This window comes from Carettochelys insculpta, chromosome 1 (genome assembly GCF_033958435.1).
Source record: "Carettochelys insculpta isolate YL-2023 chromosome 1, ASM3395843v1, whole genome shotgun sequence".
NCBI classification, from domain to species: Eukaryota; Metazoa; Chordata; order Testudines; family Carettochelyidae; genus Carettochelys; species Carettochelys insculpta.
The window spans coordinates 280297858-280309409 of record NC_134137.1 but is presented as its reverse complement, the minus strand read 5'-3'; positions in this window follow the sequence as shown (position 1 = coordinate 280309409).

Here is an 11552-nt window from a genome sequence, read left to right as displayed (position 1 = left end):
CAACACAGTACCAGAAGGTCCCACTGAGGCTTGAACGCCAGCTTCAGGGCTCAAAGTCCTGAGTGCTGATTATTATGCCATGGAACTAGTTGCTTTGAGGGGCAACTTCAAGTATATTTTATAACCACAGGCTTTTACTGAATTAGAGATGAACATGAATAATCCAGTCACTTCAGTCTGCCTTGTGCGATTTACTTTAATATTGAATTCAGCTTCATGTTGTTCTTATCTGAATGGCATAGCTGACACCACTCGGAGCAGCTACCAGCACAAACTGCTCGCTTATGCAGGCAGGCGCCATGTTTCACACCATTCCCATTTTTAAGCTTTTTCCCGCAAGCAAGAGATCAAATCCATTTTATAATTTCCACTTAGATTCAGCAGCAAAGAGTGAATTCGACATCAATAACATGCAGTGTCCAGCCTTGGGGACTGGCCTTGGCAATGAAGGCCATATTCATCTGCGTGGACCACAAGCTATATGACTTCCCAGGCAATGCCCACTAGTTTGAGGGGTGAGTTTTTCAAGGCACATCTGGTGCCCAAGTCCCAACATGTGGCTGCATTTCACTGAAGCACGAGAACCCACCTGTGACTACACACACATGCTATGGAGAAATTGTGTAGATGCCAAGGACAGAAGGATCTAGTCCAAAGCAATTGTTCCCCAGGTTTGATTATAAGTGAATGTGAAACACACTCCAGCAGGTGCTGGCCCATGTCCACACAAAAATACCTCTCCCTCTTTAGCTGCTGAAATAATTATACTCTCTCTTCAGGAGAGAAAGCTAGAGTACAACCACCCTCCAGCTCCCTTTACTATTTTCCTAGCGCTTTCCAAATTCTAGGAATTGTTGCCAAAAAGCTCTGTGAAGCATCTCCAGCTGCCCCCTCCATCTGACCTTTCATCTGCCTCTGTCCATTGAATACATGTCTCATCTTTCTTCCACCTGTCAAAGTTTGACTCAGACTCACAATTTATCAGACCACTCTGTTTTATTAGCAAAGCCGCTCTGCTAATACATTTAGAAGTGAGCCCCCCGAGTGGGGCTTGTGTCTCTTAATTTATACAGTTTTTTGGAGAACAAGTTACAGAGAAGTTACAGACAAAAGAAGAAAAAGATTTTAGTCACCACCCTTCGAGATCCCTGAGACCAGTTACATATCTTCAATTACCTGCCACCCTTAACAACCTCCTTTAACAGCTTCCAGTTAACTTAACTAATTGCCCTTCATACCTTCCATTCTGATGCCTGCTTCTTAGACGTGCTGGCTCCATCTTAATTGCTTCTCCATTCAAAAGCTAACTGTCCCTACGTGTGCTCCCTCAGATACTTTGTAACATGTTCTGGCATGCCCTCTCATATACAATGTATCCAGCATGTCCCCTTATACAACGTTATACTTATACAATGTTATTTATACTTCCACACACCTTACAACAGCAAGATCCATGAAAAACAAGTATTTTTCTTCATAGAGCCAGGTCAGCGTGGGAGAGCAGTCCGGATCACGCTGAGCCCACTGGTGAGTCAGTGAGGAACCACAGTGTGATTAGCAAGCAGAAAAAGGAGACCTGGCAAATAGTTTGTCTGGATTTGTCTAAAAGCTTCCCAGAGAGTTGGTAACATGAGGTTGTTACGAAAAATTAAGTAGGCAGTTGAGATACAAAGCATGTTCGTGGATCAGGAGCTGATTAAGAGACAGAAAATAAAGGCTAGGAACATACAGACAATTTTCATTGTGGCTAATAGTTAATGGAGTGTGTCCCAAACCTTCAGTATTCAAATATGGTTAGACCTTTGGCCCAAGCCAGCATACGGGGACTTGCAGGACCGGTTTTGTTAGGATGGGAAGCAGTTAGCAGTGCTTTTTTGGGGGGGCGGAAAAAAAAGAGGAGATGGTACGCAGTTGGCTCCCTGTCCCCCATCCCACAGCCAGTCCCATGGCTGAGGCAGCTGAGGTGCTGGTACTCAGTACCAGCAAGCACCAGCACAAAGCACTGTGAGTTAGTATAAACAGAGTTGGTGCAATCTTGGTCACAAAAGTAGTTACACAAAGTTCTGTTTCCCCAAACGTAGCAAACAACCAACAGTTTCGTTGCTCAGAAATTCCCATATCTAACTGTCCAAGTTCTGTGCCCGAGAAGCCTTGTTTCTTCTTCGAGTGTCCCCGTGGGTGCTCCACCATAGGTGACGGCTTGGCCGGCGCCGCAGATCGGATCTTCCAAGCAGTTTCTGCCGGACCGCGCATGCGCCGGTACGCGCCGCTCCCTGGCGCGCTCCTGGCCATGTGCGCGATCCGGTCCCCGCCAGTTCCTCTCAACCGCCGTCGGCTGCAGACGGAATCCGACTAGGCTAAAGCCACATAGCGTATTCAACGACTTTATTTGTTTTTCTCTTTAAAGTTTTTCAGTTCTTAGGATACCATAAGTAACCGGTTGTTATTTTGCAAAAAAAAAAAAAAAAAAACAAACAACAAACAAGCTACGGAGGGACAGCTCAAGCCAGTCCCAGTAACCAGCGCCGGAGGCCGGGAGCTAGGGCCATCAGCCCTCCTGCGGAGGCAGGCCGTCGGACGGGGAAACAGCACAAAGAAGTGCTAAGTACCCACAAGCAAACTCAAAGACTCACCAACAATGTCCGCCTCAGGCTTTAAAAAATGTGAGTCCTGCCGAGAGGCGATGCCAGTGTCCGATGGGCACAGTCTATGCATAAGGTGCCTGGGGGAGTCCCATGTGGCACAAAAATGCGCCTTCTGTGCAAAGTTAACGACCAGAGCACGGAGAGACAGGGAGATGAGAATTAAACTGCTGCTTCTTGACAAGGCCCTCCAGCCAGACGTGCCGGAGCGGCCGCAGCAGGAGGGACCCTCCGGGGCCCTTAGAAGGAAAGCTGCCTCCCTCACTCCATCAGCGCAAAAACGGAGGAAAGTTTCTCCAACCCGATCCCTGCCGGCAGCAACAGTGAGCGGGACGGGAGGAGCGAGCAGCCCCCAGCCGCAGCAACAGCTGATCGGCGGCGGCACGGAGAGCCACGTGGAAGCGGCTCAGCCTCCGATGATCAGCCAGCCGCCCCGCACCGCAGGCAGGGCGGCGGCTAAGCAAGCGCCGGTACCAGCGGCACCGCAGACAGCGGCACCGATCCCCGGGGAACCGGCGGTGCAGGGCGCGCAGGCACGTAGCCTGCAGGCGCACAAGGACTCCGCACGTGTGGCACCGCCCTCGAGCGTGCCTAGCACGGTGCCGACGGGGCCGGGATCCCCCGCCCATCAGGGGGCGGAGTTACCTCCTCAAGGGAGGGGGAAGGCTGCACACAAGAGGAGGCATTGCAGCCCCTCTCCAGACAGGGCTGTGGAGCTCTTCTCTCACAGCCCTCCGCTCATGTTGCAGACTCCAACCAGAAGGCAGGGGCCCCCCCTAGCCTACCCGGAGCCCCCTTCTCCTTTCCTGCAATCAGCCTCCCCATGGCTGGCACCACCCTCGCCCTTCCTGGGATTTGAATCGCTGGACTATTATGCAAAATCGCTCTCTCCAGTGTCTCGACAATCCCCCTCTCCCAGACACACAGGGTACGTGCAAAGGGAATGGTCAAGGTCACCTTCCCAGGAACAGTGCCTATACTACCATGGTCGTCCCTCCCACGCGGGGCATGGACACCATCGGCAATCTACCAGGGGGAGATCCCCACATATTACCTCGTACCCCCGAGGGCAATCGCGATCGGGGACGGAGACTCAAGCATCCCAGGGGGGGCTGGCCGTGGACCCACGAGATTTTCCCTCGCAAACCTCCAGCGAGAGGGCGCACCATCACCATCAAGAACCGGAAGGGTCCAAAGAAATGTACCCCAGCGGTTCCTCGTTTTCCTCCCCGGATGAGGCCACGGCCTTAGGGGACGTCCATCCCAAGGACGATCTCAAACAGTTTCAGGAGCTGTTTAAGAGGGTAGCTTTCACGCAAGGCATCCAGACAGCACAAGTGCAAGAGAAACATCATAAGCTCCTTAAAAATTTGAGCTCCCCGGCCTCCTCCAGAGTAGCAATCCCGCTTGATGAAGCGATCTTGGAGTCCGCCACTACCATATGGCAGACCCCGGCAACTATTCCGCCTGTCCAAAAGAGAGCGGATAAGAAATACTTCGTGCCGGCGAAGGGCATGGAGTTCTTGTTTAGCCACCCCCAGCCAAACTCCTTGGTGGTGGAGTCCTCGCAGCAAAGATTAAAAACATCTCAATTTAAAACAGGGGGAATGGACAGAGATGCCAAGAAGCTAGAGCTGTTCGGCAGAAAGGTCTACTCCTCCTCCACTTTAACCTTGCGAATGGCAAATTATGCAGCGCACTTGGCGAACCATAATTTCGACAACTATGCCAGATTAACTTCCCTCATGGACTCGCTTCCAGAGGACAAAAAGCCGGTCCTCAAGGCCATAGTGCAAGAGGGCTACGCGGCTGCGAGGATGGAAGTTCAGATTGCTTTGGACGTTGCGGACACGGCAGCACGTTCCACAGCAACTGCAGTGGTGATGCGACGGGAGTCCTGGCTCCAGACCTCGGGCATACCGAGAGATCTGCAGGCGAAGATAATCGACCTTCCCTTCGACTTGCAGAAGCTGTTTGCTGAATCAACTGACTCGGTCCTTCATTCCAGTAAAGACTCAAGAGCCACACTCAGGACCCTGGGGATTTACACCCCTCCATACTCAAAGAAAAGGTACTACCCACAGCAAAGGCGGTACCAATACCAGCAACAGCGCCCCCAGTATCACAGGGGTTACGAGCAAGGGCGGCATCAGCAGCACCAGCAGTACAGAACCCCCAGGCGACGCTCACAACAGGGCCGTACGTCCTCGGGGCGGGGCCAAAGGCCACAAGTTTGACATACAAATCCAGGGCTGCGCCATCACCACCATTGCACAAGATCATCCGAAACGACTTTTTCACCATCGCCTCCGACCATTCTACGACCAGTGGCAAAGGATCACCACAGACAAATGGGTGCTGGAGATCATAGCCACGGGGTACGCCATCCCCTTCCAGTCGCTCCCGCCGCCGCGACCCCCGCCCAAGCCCCACCCCCAGGAGGCCTCCCATGTAGCCAGGCTCAGGCAGGAGGTGGCCCACCTAGAGTTCATAGGGGCGGTGGAAAAGGTGCCGGAGCAACTGCAAGGGAAAGGGTTCTACTCTCGGTATTTCCTGACGGAGAAAAAAACAGGAGGCTGGAGGCCCATCTTAGACCTTCGTGGCCTCAACAGGTATCTGCGCAAGCAACGTTTTCGGATGATCACTATTGCCTCCATCCTTACAGCACTGGACGATGGAGACTGGTTCGCAGCCCTCGATCTACAAGACGCGTACTTCCACATAACCATTCATCCGGCTCACCGACGTTTTCTCCGGTTCATGGTGGGCAACGAACACTTCCAATACAAGGTCCTACCGTTTGGCCTTTCCTCGGCCCCCAGAGTCTTCACCAAGACCTTGGCAGTGGTGTCAGCCTACCTGCACAGACAGGGGGTGTTTATTTTCCCGTATCTGGACGACTGCCTGCTCAAAGGGACCTCGAAAAGGGAGGTTCTCCGCATGATACGCGTCACAGCAAACACGTTCTCCGCACTTGGCCTGGTTATCAATATGGCAAAATCAAAGATAGACCCCTCACAGGACATAGAGTTCATAGGGGCTCGCATAAACTCAGTCTCGGCGAGAGTATACCTTCCAGAGGCTCGCTTTCGAGCCATCGGTTCCCTCGTGCAGGTCATCACCTTCAGCCCTACGGTGCCGGTCTTGACGTGCTTGCAGCTGCTGGGCCACATGGCAGCGGCTACGTTTGTGGTACAGAACGCCAGGTTGCACATGCGCGGCATGCAACATTGGCTGGCAAGTGTATACAAGCCGGCAGTACACACCGTTCACAGGGTGGTGTCGCCCCCACCTGGGGTGCGCGAATCCCTGCAATGGTGGGTAAACCCCGGGAACTTGCTAACAGGGGTACCCTTCCATCAGCCGCAAATATCGGTTTTCCTCACTACGGATGCCTCCCTCATAGGGTGGGGAGCGCACATGGGCGAAGAGGTGGCTCAAGGACTGTGGTCACCCACGGAACAGTCTCTGCATATCAATGTTTTAGAGCTCAGAGCAGTGTTCAACGCCTGCAAACACTTTCGAGACCGTATACAAGGCAAAGTCGTCGGGATCAGTACAGACAATACCTCCACCATGTTTTACATAAACAGGCAAGGAGGAGCTCGATCCCGTACCTTATGCGCGGAAGCAATCCGCCTATGGAACTGGTGCATCGCCCACGATATAATCCTGAGAGCCTCCTACTTGCCGGGCACGCACAACGTGAAGGCAGACCAGTTGAGCAGACGTTTTGCGCTCACCCACGAGTGGCAGATCCGTCCCGATCTACTACGGCCTATTTTCCACGCATGGGGGTTTCCCCAAATAGATCTGTTTGCCACTCAGCACAACAAACAGTGCCCACGATTCTCCTCCAGAGCAGGGCTGGGCCGGGGGTCCCTGGGGGACGCGTTCGCAATCCCGTGGGGAGGCCCCCTGCTTTACGCGTTTCCCCCCGCAGTGCTGATCCACAAGGTTCTGCAAAAAGCCAGGAGAGACAAGGCTCGGATGATCCTGATAGTCCCAACATGGGATCGCCAACCATGGTTCCCCCTACTCCTGCGCCTGTCGGACCGCCCACCGATGCCTCTTCCGGTGGCGCCGGACCTGCTCACGCAAGCCCAGGGGTCCATAGTGCATCCGCACCCCCAAAGCCTGCGACTGCAAGCGTGGCTAATCCATGGCTCAGCTCCCTAGAGAGCACATGCACAGTGGAAGTACAGCAAGTCCTAGAAAGTAGCAGGAGGACTTCCACTAGGAAAACCTACAAACAAAAATGGACTCGCTTCATGGCTTGGTGTTCTACCAAGCAGCTGGCCCCCCTTTCGGTGCCTATACCTACAATTCTAGAGTATTTACTGGACCTCAAGAGAGCAGGACTCTCGCTATCCTCGTTAAAGGTCCACCTGGCCGCCATCTCGGCGTTCAGACATGAGGAGGGAGGGCACACGGTGTTCGCCCACCCTATGGTTACCAGGTTCCTCAAAGGGTTGGTAAACCTATACCCCCCTCGGAAACCGATTCCACCTTCGTGGAGCTTGGACCTGGTGCTTACCACACTCATGGGACCACCGTTCGAGCCCTTGGCCACGGTTCCCCTTCGCCTCCTTACAGTAAAGACGACCTTTCTTCTTGCAATTACGTCAGCCCGTCGGGTGAGCGAGCTTGCGGCAGTCATGGCAACGCCACCCTGCACTGTCTTTTCCAAGGAGGCGGTAACCATACGGCTGCATCCAGCCTTTGTTCCCAAAGTTTCTTCCGAGTTTCACATCAATGAACCTATTGTTCTACCCTCGTTCTATCCAAAGCCTCATAACTCCAGCGAAGAGACGCGCCTACACCTCCTGGATGTGAGGAGGGCGCTAGCCTTCTACGTAGACAGGACCAAGTCCTTCCGAAAATCGGATAGACTCCTGGTCTCCCTCGCTCCCAAATCTAAAGGAGAAGGTCTCTCATCGCAGAGAATCTCAAAGCACATTGTATCCTGCATAAAAATGTGCTACGAGCTCAGAAAGACTCCTTTGTCGGCCACTCCCAGGGCTCATTCCACCAGGGCGGTGGCAGCATCAACAGCCTTTTTCAAGGGCGTTGCATTGAAAGACATTTGCAGAGCGGCGACCTGGTCATCCTACGACACGTTCGCCAAACATTACGCCCTTCACAGGGTATTCCAAGAGGATACCCGTCTCTCTGCAGCGGTCCTCTCGGGGACCAGCTGCACATAATCCGATTACCCACCACCTATCTGGGTTACTGCTGGGTAGTCACCTATGGTGGAGCACCCACGGGGACACTCGAAGAAGAAAGAGAAGTTACTCACCGTAGTAACGGTGGTTCTTCGAGATGTGTCCCCGTGGGTGCTCCACTTCCCGCCCATCCTCCCCGCTTCGGATCTCTGTTAGTGTTTTGCAGGGGCAACCGAGGCGGTTGGTCGAGGAACTGGCGGGGACCGGATCGCGCACATGGCCAGGAGCGCGCCAGGGAGCGGCGCGTACCGGCGCATGCGCGGTCCGGCAGAAACTGCTTGGAAGATCCAATCTGCGGCGCCGGCCAAGCCGTCACCTATGGTGGAGCACCCACGGGGACACATCTCGAAGAACCACCGTTACTACGGTGAGTAACTTCTCTTTTCCAGCTTCCTCTCTGGATCTTGGTCATATCAGCTTCTCCCAGCATTTGGCCTCCAACACTCATAAGCTGCAACCAATATCCTAGTGCAGGGATGGGCAGCATCAGCCCCATTGGCCAGATCCGGCCCACCAAGCATTTCTCTCTGGCCCATGCAGATGAATGACAGAGTGTTGCTGGCATTTTCATCTACCCCTCCCCCAGCTTGTTCTGTCTGCAACGGAGCTGCTCCTAGGAGTCTCGTCCTAGCTGTGCAGAGGAGGAGAAGAGAGGGTAGTGCTGAAGTCAGGGTGTTGCCCTACTCCTGTACCCCCATCTCTGCAGAGCAGGTAACAGGTACCAGGGAGAGGGAGACACACGGCAGAGCTGCTCCAGGCTGAACCAAGTATGGTAAGTGATTCATTCAGGGATGCAGAGCAGGACAGATTTCCCTTAAAGAAATAGGATGGCGTCTCTCAGAAACTTACCCAGCAGCAACCAACACATACACTCTGTGCCACTGTCACACATACCCAGTCTGTGCCACACACGTAATCACTGTTACATACACTGCAGCACACAATCAGGTGATTAAGCTTTACAAATGCTTGGTAAAGATCTTGTAGATGTTTGTCTCTGTTGGTGGGATTGTATTTGTAAAACATAATTACCCATGGGGGGAAGTAAAGAAATAGACTGACAGGGTCAGACAAGTACCCAGAAGCCAGCGACTTCATGATAGGCCCAAGAAGGAATATAACAGAGTACCATTTGTTATCATCTATAGCCCCCAGCTTAAGCCCCTCCAGCGCATCAGTGACAATCTCTAACATATATTGGAACATGAGCTCTCACTCTCACAGACCTTGGGTGACAGGCCTGTTCTTTCCTACGGACAGTCGCCCGACTTCAAGACAATACTCACCAGCAGCCACACACCAGACCACAAAACACTGTGCCGGGAATCTATCTGTGCAACAAACCCTGTTGTTAGCTCTGTCCACATATCTATACTAAAGACACCATCACTGGACCTAACCATGTCAGCCACACTATCAGGGGCTCATACGCCTGCACATCCATTGATGTGATATTTGCCATCATGTGCCAGCAATGTCCCTCTGCCATGTACATCTGCCAACCCCGACAGTCTCTGAGCCAAAGGCTGCATGGACATATCTGACACCAGGAATTGGAACACACCTAAACCTACAGGGGAACACTTTAACCTCCCTGGCATTCACTAAAGGAGTTGAAAGCAGCCATTCTTCTACCAAAGGATTTTATCACAAGATTACAGAGGGCGCCATGCGAACTGGAATTCATTTGCACGTTTGACACATTTAACCTGCGGCTTAACAGAGATCTCAACTATCTTATGCATTACAAGGGCAATTTCCCCACCGTTGATATTCGCAGGAATGGCACACATCCCACTTAATTTACTTCTTCCATTGATCCTATTAACGACAGGTGACTCCCAGCTCTTTTCCCCCCGCCTCCTTCCTTCCCCCACTCCCTGCTATATAAACTCTGGATATATATTATCTGCTCCAAATCTGAGGAAGTGGGTCTTACCCACGAAAGCTCATTACCTAATAAATAAAATTGTTAGTCTTTAATTAAGGTGCTATAGGACTGCTTGTTATTTGTGAGGTGAATCAGGGGAGAGTAGCAGAGTTAAACTTGTATTATCCCAGGGTCCTGTCCATACTTATCGGCCTTTCCATTCATGAACATTAAAAACCACTGCTCACATTAAAATCCACTGCTCAGAAGCCTCTGAGACTCCCCTATCCTTGATGGAACACATCCCCTGCAGGGCCAGGTCACTCGTGACCTTTTCCCAGAATAAGTACAGGTCTCCCTCTTCCTTGGGCTGCTTGTTCTTGTTCTTCCTGACCAAACACTCCAATCATTTTCCGAGGCCTGCAATTTATTCAAATGACTGAGCACGTGTACAAAGGCCAAGTGGGACTGGCTGTAATATTTACGGGGGTTTCTGGGCTGTGCTCAGAGAATCTCTCCTGGGCAAAATGCCTAAAACCAGGCCACTTGCAGCTGAGACTGGGGTCTCCTTAACAAGGTGAACCAAGCCAGCCACAAAAGTTCATCTGCCAGCCATTCTGGCCAGCCAGAAGCTACATAAGCAAACCCACAGATTTTCCAGCTGCTCCTAATGCCCAAACCAGTAACCCTCCGTACTCAGGTGAGAGGTTATGAAAACCCCTTTCACCAAATCCACATGGAGTCTTCCAGGCCCCAGGGGGGTCTAGCCGTATTCTCAGGTCAATATATACTTAGATCTTATCCAAAACAGCACACTGTGCCAGTCCTTGAGAATCTAAAATCTAAGGCTGCGTTTGCACTTGCATCCCTCTTTTGAAAGAGGTATGCAAATGAGGGAAAATGGAAATGCAAATAAAGTGCAGATTTGCATATCTGATACCTCATTTGCATGTTCTTATTTTGAAATAGCTTCTTTTGAAAGAAGAAAACCAGTGTAGATGCTGCTCTTTTGAAAGTAAACCCCATCTTCAAAAGAATCCTTCTTCCCACAGAAAAAGGAATAAGGGCATTTCGATGTTGGTGGGGTCCTTTTGAAAAGGACCCTGGTGTAGACGAGCCGCGTGGGAGTGAACTGCTGCTGGCATGCTAATGAGGCACTGAATATGCATGTCAGCGCCTCATTAGTATTCTTCAATTTGGCAATTAGCATGGCCATTTTGAAGTTTTTACTAAGTGTAGACAGGGCCATATTAGTAATTACATATTAGTAATGAAGAGATCAAAAACATCTACTCAGCAATAGGACCTCATCATGACCTACTATCCAGAGGGAAGAAGAGCAAGCTAAGATGGTATGGACACGCAACAAGATCATCAGGCCTGTCCAAGACCATACTGCAAGGCACAGTCAATGGCAAAAGGAGACATGGCATACAGAAAAAGCAATGAATAGACAACATTAAAGAATGGACAGGGATGAGCTTTGCCAAAACTCAAGAATTGGCACATGACCGCCAAAGATGGAGAGACACTATAAAGAACGTTGTCATGAAGGTGCCCCAACAACCACGGTCAAGTGACTGATGATGATGATGATGAGACAGGGCCATGGAGAGGAAAACCCTTTCTTCTTCACACAGGCAGTGGAGGATCACCTGATTAGGTTACCTGTTGTGGCATTCTGCCATTGGCTGCATTCCAGATGGCACATCTCAACCAATTTCCGTAAGATGTGGATTTCACATCTGGGTCTCTGTTCCTTTGTTCAGCCCATGTCACCTGACTGGGGAGGTGCTCACACCTCCCATTGTG